Below are 17,025 nucleotides of genomic sequence, written 5' to 3' on the forward strand. Positions count from 1 at the left end.
CATGAAGAAGACATAAGGTGCACTCTCACTGCACTTGCGTCAAGCCTGCGTCACTGCAGGGTTTCAAAAGATACTCAACAAATTTCAGTGATAAAGAACGAGTTTCTTATTTTGTCGTCTTCTAAGTCATATTTTTACGTATCGCGCAATATCTAAATTACAAAAATAATCGGAGAAAATAACAAAACAGTGACGCAGTGAACGAACCCCGCAGTGACACAAGCTTGACGCAAGTGCAGTGAGAGTGCACCTTTAGAGATTTAGTCTAAATATTTCATGCAGATTGCATTTGTTGTTTCGTGTAGAATATGACAATTTTCGTCTTAGTTTTTATGCAATGCAATTTTTACTACACATTTTGACAACTTTTAAATTGTGTTCATTGAGTTATAATAAAATCTAAAATTGCAATTGCCCTTGCAAATCTCTATGATGCTACACCAGTCAACCATTTTGTTCAACGATACCAGGGGCAATATTAATCCGTTTTGGTCTGGCTAAAGATACGGCAGCCGCGTATTTAATTGGTGTGTCATAAGTTCATCGATTGTAATATTTCTGTGGATTATGCAGGTCAAAGTTGATTGATATTTCATCATCTTTTGCTCTGGTTATTTGAAAAGGTCGCCATCTTGTTGACCCGTGGGGCAGCATGGGTAATCACGCATGCCCACCTGATGACGCGTGGTAAGCAGACACCCGGGACTTAAATAGTTGACATACAGTAAGGTTATTTCTAAGAGAATGATTTGGTGCAAAAATTATTAGGTTTTGAGGATGACATTTATTCTGTGGTCATTGTAAAAGTGCGCTCCATCCACACTTGTGTCAAGCTTGCGTCACTGCCGGGTTCGTTCACTGCGTCACTGTTTTGTTATTTTGTACGATTGTTTATGATGTATATTGCGTTATACGTAAAAGTATGACTTAGAAAACGACAAAATACACAAAAAGAAAGAAAATTCGTTCTTCATCTCTGAAAGTCATTGAGTATCTCTCAAACCCTGCAGTGACGCAAGCTTGACACAAGTGCGGTGGGAGCGTACTTAACTGCCTTCGAAGTTGGTTAGGTCATGTTGATTTGATTGTATGAATGACATCGATGACAATTTTTGGCTGTTGTAAATAAAAAGTATTATCCATGCAGCAAATCGCACAAAACTGCTGCAAAACAGAGTAATGCATGCCGTAGGTTGCAAAAACAATATTTTGACGTTTCTGTTATTCATTCAATAACTAACACTTTCCTTCAAGGCACGTCAGTCATAATATCTAATCATCGCTACGCTTACGTCAGTGGCATTTCTCCTACGTGTGTCCTTTTGCGACTATTATAACCTGTCTTCACGTGAATGATGTATGTTGAGGTATGATGATAGCAGATGAGTCAGTCCTCGCCACCACATAGCGTTATCCATATCCAACAGTTCTCTCCATTCGGAAGTTCGGATTTACCCTACACCACACATAATCCTTAACTAATCCCACACTTTTGCAGATTTAGACCTCTCTCGGATCTAGCTTTGTCGCTTCGTGAACCTCGAACAAAGCGGAGAAGATAAAGCACAGAGAATGACGAATCACCTTGACATATCTCTCTCTACAAGTCCCCCCACGTTGTGTATAATGAGTGCCCACAACTGTACCTATAATAGTCTGGCAGACTTATTGCTATAACTTACTCCAAAGTCGCTGAGCCTCAGCCAAACATCCTTGGTAAGTTGAGTGATAATAGATACTCAAAGTGTCTTTAGTTCTCTTACTTGTGAGCTTTACTTACAATCGGTGTTTCTCTCCTTAACGAAAATTTCCCGCCCCAAACGCTGCTTGCTCATTCGTCAAGTCGAGTGTATAGCGACACGACTTATTTTGCACATCTGGGAATGTGTAAATCATGGCAGACTGTGGCGTCTTCCCGTTCGACCAGGTCACGAGGTGGTGGTTATCACAGACAAACACCTTGTTGTGAGAGAACTGCTCCCAGCTACTGCATAGGAATATGTCTGGTGTCATCATGTCAACCCGCACCAGATGCTCTCTCATACAGGAAGATAGAAGTGCTTTTATTTCTATGCGCGATTGACCATATTTCATTTCGACTTTTTCAAAGTTCCTCGTTACCATTTGAATTTCTCGTAACCTTTCGCTGTACGGTTTGGACATTGCTGATAAAAGTTTGGTGGAAGTAAATGTCAAGCTTGCGTAGTACCAAAAGTGCTGGTTGGTCTAATGGTTTCCTTACTATTCCAATTCAAAGTTTTCTTTTTGATGTAATTTTTTTTTTAAAGTAAATCCCATGCTTATCATTACATGTCATTTATACACATGTCTGCCACCATATCAACAACCATTGCAAACGAGGACTTAATTAACCAGAATTACATTTCATGAAGACCAAGCACGAACGTATCATAGACAGTTGTTATGATTTTATTAATTTAACTGCAATGTGATATCATGATATCACGTTCTGCTTATTGCCCGAATGCATAACTTCAATATATCTGGTACGTAGAAGCTATTGCCATGTTTGATATGTTATATTTATATTTGCATTCGTGTGAAAATTCCTATTTCTATGAAGCAAGCTATCAGGCTAACCTGATAGTCGAACAATGTCACCTATCATTTTACTAAGGTTTCTTTTATTGAAATAAGAGGGAAATGTGAAACTATAACATTATCCTTCATATGCATTTTAGATTGCACCGACATTAGCAATGCTGCATAAGCTGACCATTGAATTGCTTCGATGTAAATTCATAGAATAATATGAAATGTACATTGAATTGATAATTTTATGTATCACCAATACTAGATTGAAATGTGTTGTATAATACCCTAGCTACAAGATATCAGCAATCGGCACGTCGTTAAAATCTGACCCACGGACAATACGGACACCTCTTGCGCTGAACGCGCCGAACGCAGCCGACTGCGGCTTAAATATGTCCTACCTTTGGTTATGAGTTATGGTAACAGTTGTGAAAATAGGCAGCGGTACCACACGATAACATTTTCATTCCTGCTATCAGGGCGCCCATGATTTCAATATTTCATGGTGCACCTGGGGCCCTGCTGCGCTTTTCAAACGGAAAATAATTCACCGGATGAGCTCCACGGAATGCGCCTATTACTCAGGGCCAACGTTTAAAGCGATCCACCTGCCGGCCTAGCTGCGACAATGGCGAATAAAAGATTTACAAGACGACTTCTGCAAGTGAAGTTTTAGTTTTTGTACCTCCATGGAATGTCATGGTCGACATGGAGGTTATATTTTCACTACCGTTTGTGTGTGTGTGTGTGTGAGTGTGTGTGTCTGTCTGTCTGTGTGTGAACAAGATAACTCAAGAACGGCAGGATGGATTGTTTTCATACTTGGTGTGTTGGTGGGGTGTGATAAAAGATGAAAAATATTAGAATTTGGGCCCTCTAATAACGGCTTCCGTTGGTACTGCAGCGCAACTTCCGGCTTTGCTATTTCGTGTTCTGAACACGCTATATATAGTCACGATCTTTAAGTGTTAGATAACTCTTGTGCTCAGGATGAAGTGACATTAGTTTGGGCCCCTAGTTTTTTTTTAAATATAACTGGATAATTGTTGTAATGTGAAATGTACAAATTAATCCCAGTACGCAGAAGCAGTCATTTGTATTGTGGACTTTATACAACAGTGAAATACTTTTAGCGTAATGTAAAGATACGTCAGTGAAGGTTCGACATCCAGGTAATACACCCAAAAGCAGTTACTCAATCAGGCAAGCAACTGGATATGATATTGGAATCTAGTGTCTATCGTCGATAGCACAGAAATATTCATATTCCTTTTACAGGTAGATTCAATGATCTCCATCTGTTTTCACATTCACAGCTATTTTATGAAGGGAAAAGAAGTTGAGGCTGTACATACAGAGCTTACGTTAGTCGTGTAGACGTCAGTATATATTATTCTTTTATCACTATAATTGTACTTCTGCTTTACGATAAAATTCACTCTCATTCATTCTTCCTTTCTTTCTTTCTTTCTTTCTTTCTTTCAATCAGAGTACTAAAAGCTGGCCTCATTTTTTGAAGACAAGGAAGGGTTACTAGATGTGGTATCTCACTGCACTCGGGGTACCGGTGAGGCACTGCGGGGTTCGTTCACTAACGGCAGTATTATGTTATTTTCGCCGATTTTTGTATAATTTAGATATTGCGTAAGAAATACATAAAGGTATGACTTAGTAGGCAGCCTTCCAGCTTTGCAGATGATGGTAGCGCTCTGTCTGAGGTATGACTTAGAGGACAACAAAATACAAAATCGTAAGAAAATTCACTCTTTATCTCTGAAATTCGTTGAGTTATCTTCCGAACCCCGCAGTGCCGCACCGGTGCCACAAGTGCAGTGAGATACCACCTAAAGTAAGACAACCTGTCCCGACAGGTAAGAGAGGTTTAACATGGTGATTATTCATCCGCAGACCTTGACACGGCACAGTGGGGTATAACAAGCAGCTGCACAGGGAGTAAATGGTTTACCGACTTCATTACTTATGTAACATGACACTGACAAGGGAAGATTAAAACCCGGCCATCCGTCTTCATTCTTGACATACCAGATTTTATCTGCAACTTGGTGTTAAGTACTGACAGTACGGGGAGATGGGAAGTTTGGGCAACTGCCAACGTTTGCAAACAAGAACAAACATCTATTTATTTATTTATTTTGCCACCGTTTACCTTTTGGTGTCACTTCGATTGGGACTGGTAGGGTTCGGAAAGTTTAGGACTTGGGAAACGGCAATGCACTGCAGGCTTCAAAATCTGCAATGTTGGCATCTTTCATGGGTTTATTTTCTTTTTGTTTGTTTCCTTGGACTGATTCTACGTAAAGGCCAAAGGAGAAGTTAAAATGTGGCAACGATGACGCTCTAGCTAGAACTAACAGAACTATGCATACAATGTATGGTTCAGACGGAAGGGTTGAAAAGTTTTAGTCTCGTGCATAAGTGTTCATTATTGTCATGTTGCAGGTAGATTCAAATCCATTCACATCAAAAACGATCCTAACGACATACCATTGATTACATGTACCATACACAGAAGCGACCGATGATATATTTTTGACCTAGAGCAAGGTACGTAGTAAAATCCTTTTCCGACCAGAGGAAAATTGCAAATGTTTATTGTACAGTACAGTTTTTTTTTCAATTTTCACGAAGATATGAATGCAAAAACTGTTGGATTTGAAAGTTAAATCTTTAAAATATCGAAAAAAAATCCTCAAGAAAGTAACGAAGTGTCAATCATCTCCCAAAGCTGTTTTATTGATATCTTCGTTAAAGCTGCGGTGCAGCTTGTCTGGAGATGACAGCGACTTTGATGGATTGCCGTAGGGATTACACGAGTCAGCATCGGGGACTAATCCAGCTCTAAACCCCTCCATTATCTCCCTGGAGCAGCGTCTCCATGCTTCAAAAGCACGCCGGGGGTTTTCGGTCAAATCGTGATGGAGCACAAACCAACCTCATCCAAGGCCTCCCGCAGTAGATTCCTGCAGCCGCGATGGCATAATAACCTCACAAAGGTCCATCAGTCAACAGAATGTTTGATGGTGCAGTTTGTAGCAACAGATGGTGTGCAGTTTTGTCCTGTTTCATCCGATAACTACAGGGTATTGTTAAACACCTAGTATCATTCATTCAAACACATTGTAGACATCACTAGCCGTTGTCATTAGTTTGTATTTAATGTTTGTTAGTATTGGACAACTCAGTCAAGAGAATGTTTGGTGGTTGCAGTTTATAGCAACAGATGGTGTGCAGTTTTGTCCTGTTTCATCCGATAACTACAGGGTATTGTTAAACACCTAGTATCATTCATTCAAACACATTGTGGACATCACTAGCCATCGTCATTGGTTTTCTTTAATGGTTGTTATTGGACGACTCGGTCAAGAGAATGTTTGATAGTTGCAGTTTGTAGCAACAGATGGTGTGCAGTTTTGTCCTGTTTCATCCGATAACTATAGGGTATTGTAAAACACATAGTATCATTCATTCAAACACATTGTAGACATCACTAGCCATTGCCATTGGTTTGTATTTAATGGTTGTTAGTATTGGACAACTCAGTCAAGAGAGTGTTTGATGGTTGCAGTTTATAGCAACATATGGTGTGCAGTTTTGTCCTGTAACATCCGATAACTATAGGGTATTGTAAAACACCTAGTATCATTCATTCAAACACATTATAGACATCACTAGCCATTGTCATTGGTTTGTATTTAATGGTTGTTAGTATTGGACAACTCAGTCAAGAGAATGTTTGATGGTTGCAGTTTGTAGCAACAGATGGTGTGCAGTTGGGTCTTGTCACATCCGATAAAGGTATTGTAAAACACCTAGCATCTTTCGTTTAAACCCCTTGACATCACTAGCCATTGCCATAATGGCATGTTTTGGACATTACCGTTGCTCTAACATATGTTCACGCTGCATACTGTAAAGTACGAAGTTCCGCTACAATGCCAATGAAAGCCGGTATGAAGCTACAGCCCAAAAGCAACCTTGGCATTTCAAAACCTGAATACGATGACATACTATCTAGTTTACTGATATGTCCTCTTTACACACATAAACACACTGCCTAGAATACTAGTAACCTTATTATTGGCAAAAGTAAAAAGGACTCACTCCGTGACTCCATTATTATATATTGGACACATCAAACGACAACATGTCCTACCACACATTAGCACTGGTGAGATCGAAAGTCTGGCCAAACGATATCCTGGTTGTAGGCCAACTTTCTTTCCTCATCTGCCGTACCGATTTCTATGTAAAGGACGTGTCGGGGCTTAGTATAACTAGGTTAGCTTAGAGTTCCACAAAGCTCTTTCACAATTTTAAAAGCTCTAAAGGACATTGGGAGTCTAAAATCTAGAACAGCGCTTTCATTAATATTTGAATGGGGTATCCAAAACGGAGGTCAACAAGATTGTGTTGAACCGAACGACGAATAACAAAAATGACAACAAAGACATACTTAAAAGAATCTAGAAAAGAAATGACAAAATGCTTTGTTATACGGAAAAATGGGTCAGGAAAATTGTCATCCAAAGTAGCGCAGACGTTCCTACTTTTGACGTTAAGGTGTTAACGGCAAATCCCTATTCACGAGATCAGAAACCCTGTTCATTATTTCAGACAAATGGATGTGAGCAAAATCCACATGTACTGTTGCAGCGCACGTCCTAACACAAAGTGGATTCCATCAATACAAATAAAAAATATAGGAAAGAATTGTGTTGTACAGATCTGGATCATGGACCTAACCATCGATCGATGGCTCTCGAGTAGTGCACTGATACATACTGTAGGGTCTAATCTGTGTCTATCTGTGTACGGCGTGTTGGCATAACTGACCGACAGCACTTGGTCGATGGTTAAATGCCGATTTATTAGTACCATGCTGATGGAATGTCCAGAGCACTTCGGTTTAAGATAGTCTTCACTCTTTTCCAAGCTAAGGAATGTTGTGAATGTAGTACAAATTGGACTGCTATATGAAAGTTCTCTGACAAAATAGTCTGCCCTTTTTGACAATTTCACTCTTTCTGCACCCCTAAGAATGACACTAGATTTAAGAAAGATTTTCATGTAAGTAGATTGATTGTACCCCGCCCCCACGTACACACGCGCACGCGCATGAACACACGCACACGATCACACACACGCACACACACACACACACGCACACACACAAACACACACACACACACACAAACATACAAACACACACACACAAACACACACACAAACACACACACACACACCGCAGACACACCGCAGAGACACACACACCGCTCACAAAACATGCGCGCAAAATCCCTTATTGCAACTCGGTAGCCACTACCGGGATGTTACGTTAGTTTGATGGTCATAAGCAGTACTATCCTTTCTGGTTTTCATATTTCATGGTTTAACATATGACCCCCTTTTGGGTAAGTATCGGAGAGTACCAAAGTTTTTATAGAGGCGTCGATATGTCTAAAGTTTCTCCCTTATCTGATAGCCACAGATGTGGACAAAGTATAACCACCTTAATCTAAACTTTCCATCGTTTCAATGGACAGAGGGCAAAAGGTGTCAAGAAATAAGCTTATAAGAGCATACGGAGAGAACATTTTTCATATTGGGTAGAGAGAAGCGTTAAAAAACAGTAACGCCTTTTTACTGTTCACAAAATCTACCAATTTTTTTTCGCACATAGCAAAAAGTGACCTCATTCAACTAGATGGAGATCTCGCTGAATTCTCCTAGTTTACTAAATTGTGTCTGTATAATCCTTGACATTGTTATTGGAATAGTATGTCAAAGTATGACTATGAAAGACAACAAAACACACAAAGCGTCAAATGAGCACCTTGTCAAAGAGAGGTCGCCACCCTAGTGGAATGGATGTGTAGGTAAACTTCTCTAAGACTTTAGAGGACAAGTTCTTTAAGACTTTGCCACTATCAGTGTGGTGCATATGCCTGAGCTTAGGGATGCCATTTTCCCTGCTGCCTTTAAATCTAGCCTGTCAGAGGTGTCATTACCTTTTACAAATTCCCGTATTTAGACCTCATGCAGCGACATTCTGTGAACCGCTCTCTGGCATCTGCATGTCGTTGTCAACCCGCTATAGATTAACGACCAAATGCATACCGCCTCCACTATGCCAGGGCAGAGACCTCGCTGCAACTGCGCTACGACCCGATACTTGAAAGGGCAGTGAGTGAGTCTTAAAGTATTGAAAGGCCCTCTTTCTACTAAACGGCGATCGCGCTGCGCTCTGACTGCGACTTATCTAGGATATGTGTAACCTTCACTTTCATACTAGGTATATCATACAAAATGTAAAAGTGTGACCGAGAAGACAACAAAACGCACTAAGTGTAAAAATATCCGTTTCTTTTCTATACAATTCGTTGAGCGATCTGTCAAATTTTAGGTCGCAGAGAGAGCGCGGCGAGAGCGCCGTCCTACTCCTAGTGGAAAGGGACTATTATTACACTTTATGTCTTTTGTTGTTGTTGTTTTTTGAGCCATACTTTTACAGTTTGCATAACACTTCAATTATAAATTCAAGGGTTAAAACAAAAAAAAACTACACTCAGCAAAGTCGCAGCGAGATCGCCGTCTAGTGGAAATGAACTTTTGAGCGACATTTCAGTGACTAGAATTGAATTCGTGTGAACCTTCTTTCATTTTATAATCTTCATGCGATGAGCGATGCAAAAGTATGATTTAAAAGACAACGATACATAAAAAAAACGTGACAGAAAGTTTGCTCCTTCCGTTGAGCAAACCGAGCAAACCGTGTGAAATATTCCGTCGTTCAGTGGTTTCTCAGTGGTCGCTGCGCGGTACCAGCTTCTAGTGGAAAGGGGGGGGGGTGATGATTACCTAAACAGCGGGAAGCCAAGCACCCCACTGTTACATTTAACGTCACATATCTTAGTAGCCCAGCAAATTACGTTATCACCATTCATTGGTCCCGGTCGCCTAGGAAAGACGGGAGAAAGGCCATCTATGACCCAATTATCGCTGACCCTTTATCTCGTACTTCTTTCTTCTCCTGTGAACCCTTCTTTCTGGCCTGTTCTTAATAGCGCGAAATGTCAGCGTCGATGGTAAAAGGGTAGCGAGTGGCGGAGTTATTGGCATTTCGCGTAACGTGTGGAGGGGGAGGGGTGATATTGGCGGGTGGATTGATTGATTGATGGGGCGGGCTGTGCCCTGAGAGAAAATTATGGAAAGCAATCACTGTTATAACTAACTGACTCAATGCACTCGCCCATAAATTTCGCTGGCATCAGCTACGACCGTTGTATCGGTGACGGGGCTGCGCATTGAGCACAGCGTAGCGGGAGAGCTGCGGTCAATCGCAGGGGAGTACGGCACAGCGGACCATGCGTTTTGACTCAGTTCCGTTCACGATGAGACGCCGTGCGGAGATGGAAGTTTGGAGCGCGGCGGTGTAACCTTGGCTGAGGTATCCGCAACGGGGAGTAGGCGTCAACATGGGAGCAGCGTGGAAAACTGCCGCCGGTTCTTTTGTATAAGAGGTAAGTCAACTTCTGATGTTATCTAAAAGGCTTTTTTGTCTCTATCTGCAATTTTTATCAGTAGACACGTATATATGTACGACGATCACAGTAAGGCGGACCTTGAGGAACATCTAGGCTCTCGCAAGGCAGACGACCGGGAACCAGCGCACAACACCCGCTGGGACGCCAACCTCTCCAGGCAGTTAAGCTCTTAGTGAAGGGAATGTTGTATCTCTCTCAGATGACATGTACTGTATATTTGTCCTTTCCTCATCAGATATTTATGGCAAAATCTAGCTAAGAGGCACGATATAACCATGTTTGTACTAGATTCGCAATCCGCGAAAACATGTCCCGAATCCCCGCTCTTTATCAATTATACATACATCGATCTGTGTGAACGTTTTGAGAGAGGAAAGTACGGGGTGAAACAGACCTTCCGACGTGTTAACAACTTTTTGACATATTGCATAACGCCCTATGTCAGACGCACAATCTAACAGTCTTTCAAGAGGAACCGGTTGGCTTTTAAAGTGCAGATGTGAAACCTTTTTTGATAGACATAGACGCCGGCTGAAAAGGGGCAATTCGAGCGAAGCCTTTCCAACAACGCCACTCGAGAAACCTTCTATTAGACCGCTTTAAATTTTCATACTTTTCGGAAACGGTGAGCAGAGCATTCATAGGAAACCTGATACGTTATTTTCCAAACGAGCGATTTTTCTTCGTAAGAGACAAGAACATATAAAATGAAACAGACATAGACAGAATGACAACTGTATAGTTCCTCAGGTTAGCATGCGATGGGTTAAAAAAAGATACAAGCTAAAGAGATCCCAGGCACCGAACGCCCGGCAAGTAAGCTAGAAATAAGTCTACCATATAGGTGTCGGTGCAAAACCTTTTTTTTTTTGTCTTGTTGGACCGGTCCAGAAAAACCGGACCTGAAAAAAGTCAGTACACCGGATGTTGGACCGATTCGAAAATGAACAGATTATACCGGCAGGTGTTCACGTGTTTAGGGCTGACCGGTCCAAGTAAATAAAAAGAGTGAAGTAAAGGAGAATTGATAGTTATTTTTACTAAGCTTCTAAAGTCAAACTTTGGCAGAGGCAGATAGTGTTGTTTACACGACTGAAATAGGATTTTAAAACGCCAATGGATGTCGGATATTTCACTAAACAGAATCCTTTCTAGCGACATGAACTATTGTATTAAGTATCAGCCACTCACAAGTTTTCACAGATAATTAGGTCAAGGTACAGGTCCAGGCCCGGACCTGATTCTCTCGACCTGGACCGTACCTGTACCTGGATTCTCTGTACCGGTACTCACCCCTAATACAAGCTACAGAGATCCCAGCCAACAAACTCCCCACAAGTGCACAAGAAAAAAGTCTACCACACCCTCACAGTACGCTCTCAGACAATAATTTCATTAGACAGCCAAAATTCATTAGATGAATTCGCCGGCCGGGTAGTTATTACGAGAAGTCGTCAAAGCTTCCTTTGTTGCTTTGTTATTAATTCCATACTTCTCCACCTTTCCTTCGTGAGAGACAACTCTCCAGTATTAAATGTCAGCGGTAATATGACAAGAAGTAAGTTGCATATACAGAATATCTAGTACTCTATTCGAACTTGTACTTGCAGGGCCTCTTCTAGGTATAGAAATGAAGGCATTTGTACTCATGACTTTTATTTTCCATCTGGGGCCCACGTATCTCAGCGCAGACCCGCAACTTAGTGTAAGACTACCTTATCATGGTTAAAACTAAGCCTTGGAGGACTAGAGTTGGATAAGAGCGATGTGTGTAGTTCACCATCCATGCATTTATAGCATTTCCTTATAGCATAATTGCCCATGTGCGACTGAAAAGATATGGCGCACAAAGAAGGAGCAAATTATACTTTTTTTTAGGCTGTAGACACACAAAGAAAAACTTGATCTGTTTCTATTCATGTGAAAAAAGATAAGGCCCTTGATCTACTAGACGCTGCAACATGTATCGGATTTTGAACCCTTTTCTTAATAATGGAAATATCATAGATCTGTAAAAGTATTACTGAAAAAACAGCAAGACAACCAAAGAGTAAAGAAATTAAGTTTTCTTGTCTTTAATATTCATTGAGCGTTCTGTCAAATCTCAGCGAGGTAGCCGCCCCACATGTAGTGGGAGGTATAACTATAAGCTCATTTCCATCAGTTTATGGTTTCATATTCAACCTCAAGTTCTGTCTGTAACAGAAGTATATATATTCATGCCCTGTATTAAATAACAAGATACACATGTGTACATCTCTATCTGTCGATATTTCAGTATTCCAACGTGTTGTAGAGAGTTATGTTCGCCACAAGTCGGTATAGAAACGATCATAAATTCTTGTTTTTATGTTGTGAACTAATAAACGTTTATGCAAAACTCAAACTTCGTAAATATCCACCACCCAACTATATACCAGGCTTGCACACTGGATTCTGAAAAAAAATCGACCTAAAAGGAAAAACTCTTGGTAACATATGAAACCGTTTCCTCTCCAAAATTGTGACATTTGCGGCGTACTAGCCCTTGGGAATACGTGAAGAAATCGCCGAACTGTGCCCGTTCGTTCATCCGAAGTACCTGTATCTGCATTCCGTCAAGCGCATGAGTTCACTTCACGTGCGAATGCGGAAGAAACGTTATTCCAAAATGGCATGACGTTGTCTCGGCTCATATTTACACCTTAGCTCCAACACCGTGTAATCTTCCTTCATAAGAAACGCAGCTGAGTGTAAAATTTGTAGTTGTGCGAACAGTTACGGAAGACGACAGCTTCTCCCGAGGGAAAAGTGTGTAACGGAAAAAGAGTTAAGGCTAACACCGTGCGTTTCTCATTCTGATACGTTTGGGTTTTGTAATAACACACAGAGGGTGATCAAAAGAAGCTTTTTCTCCATCACCGTTTCTCTGTCTCATTCGTCTGGGTTTTGGAATAACACAAAAAAGGTGTACAAGAGAAGCTTTATTTCTATTAAGCAAGATGACTGAAATAATACTGTTTAGAGGTTTATATTTATGATATTCGGCCTGTTGTAGGAATAAACTTGAAGAAACGTTTTGTATGTACGACTTTGAATTGTTGAGCAAACATTTTCTGATACACAGCAAAAAGGGCAAACTCAAATCGTATGTTTGCTTTTGGCTTGCTGTCAGAATGGGAAATATTGAGGTTCTTTCAGTCGTGCAAATATGACCATGACATTTAAGAAGACATTGAGCTTTGGCATTACACAGTGTAAAGGGAATACCAACATGGGCGACACTCGGGTGATTGTTTCATGTATTCCTTTCGTCCTACGAGAGCAAAGTCGGTACATTTGGTGACAAAAGTTATTGTAGATCATCGTCGTACGTAGACGACCAGCCATATTAATAACCTCGTTTTAAATTCTCACCGTACGGCAAAAATGGCATCTAACTGCACTTGGGGCACCGGTGCGGCACTGCAGGGTTCGAAAGATTACTCAACGAATTTCAGAGATAAAGAACAAATTTTCTTACGTTTTGTGAATTTTGCTGTCTTCTAAGTCATACCTTTACGTATCAGGCAATATCTAAATCATGAACAAATCGGCGAAAATAACACAACAGTGCCGCAGTGAACGAACCCCGCAGTGCCGCACCGGTGTTCCAATTACAGTGAGATAAGGCAAGAAAACATACAAAAGCATAAACAGATTAGTTTTGGTTTCGCGCGCTGCGCTATTTTGTTATAATTCAGATATTGCGTAATACGTAAAAGTAATACTTAGAAGACAGCAACATACACAAAATGAACGAAAATGTTTTCTTTAACTCTGAAATTCGTTGAGCAATATTTTGAACCCCGCAGTGCCGCACCGGTGCCCCAAGTGCAGTGAGATACCACCTTAAGTGACACTACCTTATAGAGTGAATACATTGTCAACAATTTCAGCGAGTTTCTTTCTCATCAAAGATTAAAGTAGATGGTAGGAAAGGGACGCAGTGAACTAGAAATGCTCATAAAGTCTTCATGAGTGACATTTGGTGTGACATTATAGTCATAACGAGTACCTAAGCCCGGTCGGCAAGTAGTTACCTGTCATAGGATTACTCTGCATATATATTTTACAAACTTTCAACAATGTTTCTTAAAAAAAAGATTTTTTTAAGACATATTTCTTACTTTACAATCTGCTAACAAGAAATATTATATCCTTACTTTTCTTCTTCTCTTCTCTAAACAAGAAAACGCTGTCAATTCGTTGTCTCTCTAAGCTCTACTTCTGGCTGTATCAAAATGTATGATTTTATTAAAAATGATTTAGGTCCTTTGAAACCTCTATATAACCAACCCTATTTGAAATGTTAAATCGAGATTTAATAAAATAACTGGCGATGTAATATTCCTAAAGCATGCAGACTAGAAGGGACTGCAGAAAACGAACATAGCTTTGGGCACGCCTTTAAACAGGGTTATAGCTCACTAGCCAGTACTCTGGATCTCTTAAGTACAGCTATAGGTTGTTCCTAAGGCATATTGTTATTGTTATTGGGTGGGCCGAGTACTCACTCTTTGCAGCCAGGGGCTGAATTGCGAGGAGCTTACAATAGGCTGGGCTAAATCGCAAGTGTCTGGAGCGAGCTGCCATTCGACGCCACTCAGTTGACCTCAATACAACAGTAATTGCCCCAGGTGCGGCCAAGGTTTTGAACCGCTCACACCGCCCCATCGCACATGTGGCGGGTTCTTTAACGTGCCCGGGCTTTGGCTCTCCCCAGACACGGGAACTCCATTTAACGTCCTATCCGAGGGACGATACATAGTTACGTACTTCCTCTTAATATATAAATATACAATTTACGACTGAACATGTGCTGTGATAGTGGAAGAGCAAGAGTGATATGAATTGTGGGATAATCACTGATGGAAATAGAGTCCTGATAATTTTTTACTCTTTTCGATTGATTTTTGTATTTTACGGCCCAGCTGAGACGTAAATCGGACAAGATGTCGAAAAACATTGATTTGACATTCATGTGACCTTGTCCACAGCGACTGTCGTAAAACGGTCTTCCAAGGATATTCTAATACCTCACCATTCTAATGAGGATTTTGTAATGTTAGCTTTGTATCATGTCTTTGACTTTTCCATTACTTTTACACCTAACATCATAACAAACATACTGTAAGTGCAGAAACTTTCGCCGTTGTTTTGTGTTGGCAGTTTTCGCGGTGGTCATTTTACCGCGAACTCGAAACCACAGCGAACATTTTCCTTTAATCCTTTGGCTCGGTATTTTACAGCTGTACGTTTTTTTCCAGTTTTCTTTCACGTTTGAAATGGGAAAACTCTTCCCCCAAGTTGGCTCGAGGTACCAGAGATACATTTTCAGAGATAAGAAATTGTGGCTGTAAAACTAATGGAGTAAAAACGTGGCGATAAACTAAATGGAAAGACAATAAGAAGAAAGCAAGACAGAAAATACGAAGTAAATATAAGGCCCATGAGGCAAAAGATAAAGAAAATAAGAACAAAAAATGAGGCGAAAGACAGGAAGGCGAGAAATAAAATACCATGGAAAAATAGGGCGTAAAGACAGAAAAGCAAAAAAGAAAACACGAAAATAAAATAATACGGAAAGACAGAAAAAGTGAGAAAGAAAATACGAACTTCAAGGAAAAATAAGGCAAAAAGAAACTAAAGGAAGGAAAAGGAAAGGGAACAAAGAACAAAAAACACTTTACGCAGAATCGTTAAGAAGGAAGAACAAGTGGAGAAAATATTAGTCAAAAAACATTAGTAAGAAGCAAAAAAGAACAAACGAATGCACAAATGATAAAAATTGATTTTATAAAATCCTGACGTTTTGGTAAAAATATATCAAACTTGGACAAGAACCAAACCGCTGGCGGTTAGAGGCGGTAAGCCCTGCCCGAAGAAAGCTGAAAACTCCCCATGAATCATTGATGCCGCCCGCCGCCCGCCCGTCTGAGAGACAGGTTACTTTATGATGCTGGTGCTTATGTCTGGGCAGGTAGTAATGAGGATGAATGGGGGAGAAGACCACGGGAGTGAGCCGCCGACTGGGGCCGCCCGTAAATCTTACTGTAGACGTGAATGCGAAAGGTGATGTGTCCACGTGATTGTGTTAGTTTAGGTGGTATCTCGCAGCAATTGGGGCACCGGTGCGACACTGCAGGGATTCGTTCACTGCGACACTATTGTGTTATTTTCGCCGATTTTTTCTTATAATTTAGATATTACGTAATACGTAAAAGTATGACATAGAAGACAACAAAATACCGACAAAATTGGTTCTTTATCTCTGAACTTTATTGAGTCATTTACGAATCCTGCAGTGCCACACTGGTGCCACCAATGCAACGAGATACCACCTAAAGGTGCATCAGTGCGGCACAGCTGGGTTCGAAAGATTACTCAACGAATTTAAGAGATAATAACGAATTTCCGTACATTTTGTGTATTTTGTTGCGTTCTTCTGTGTTATAGTTTTACGTACGCAATATCTAAAAAATCGGCGAAAATACCACAACAGTGCAGCAGTGAATGGACCACGCAGTGCCACACCGGTGCCCCAAATGCAGTGAGATACCACCTTTGGGACGATTGTGTAGATTGTTGGTTCAGTCCCATGAGGAATAATAATAATAATCTGACATCAAGCCATTTCCCTCTCCACACGTTAGGCCATGTTGATTTGATTATATGGATGACATCCACACGAGCAACAATTTCCGGTCGTTTCCACAAAAAAAATTCAATCATACTGCAAAATGAGAAAGTCTATACCGTAGATATAAACAGAACATATAGCTATTAGTTGTTATTGGTTGCCATACATTGTACCCTGTGCGATTGTTGAGCAATAAACTCATTCAATCATTCATTCATTCATATCAGACAGAAAACATATAGT

General features: G+C 40.6%; 1 protein-coding gene across 1 annotated transcript in view; it reads left to right on the forward strand.

Annotated features, from left to right (window-relative positions):
- Positions 1-9,770: 9,770 nt before the first annotated feature.
- LOC118429876 overlaps positions 9,771-17,025 on the forward strand; it is a 35,694-nt gene continuing 28,439 nt past the window's right edge. Inside the window, exon 1 of the mRNA XM_035840502.1 lies at positions 9,771-10,097. The gene's annotated coding sequence lies outside the window, so the exon portion shown is untranslated. The remainder of the gene's footprint in view (positions 10,098-17,025) is intronic.

Source organism: Branchiostoma floridae, chromosome 14, assembly GCF_000003815.2.
Source record: "Branchiostoma floridae strain S238N-H82 chromosome 14, Bfl_VNyyK, whole genome shotgun sequence".
Lineage (NCBI taxonomy): Eukaryota > Metazoa > Chordata > Leptocardii > Amphioxiformes > Branchiostomatidae > Branchiostoma > Branchiostoma floridae.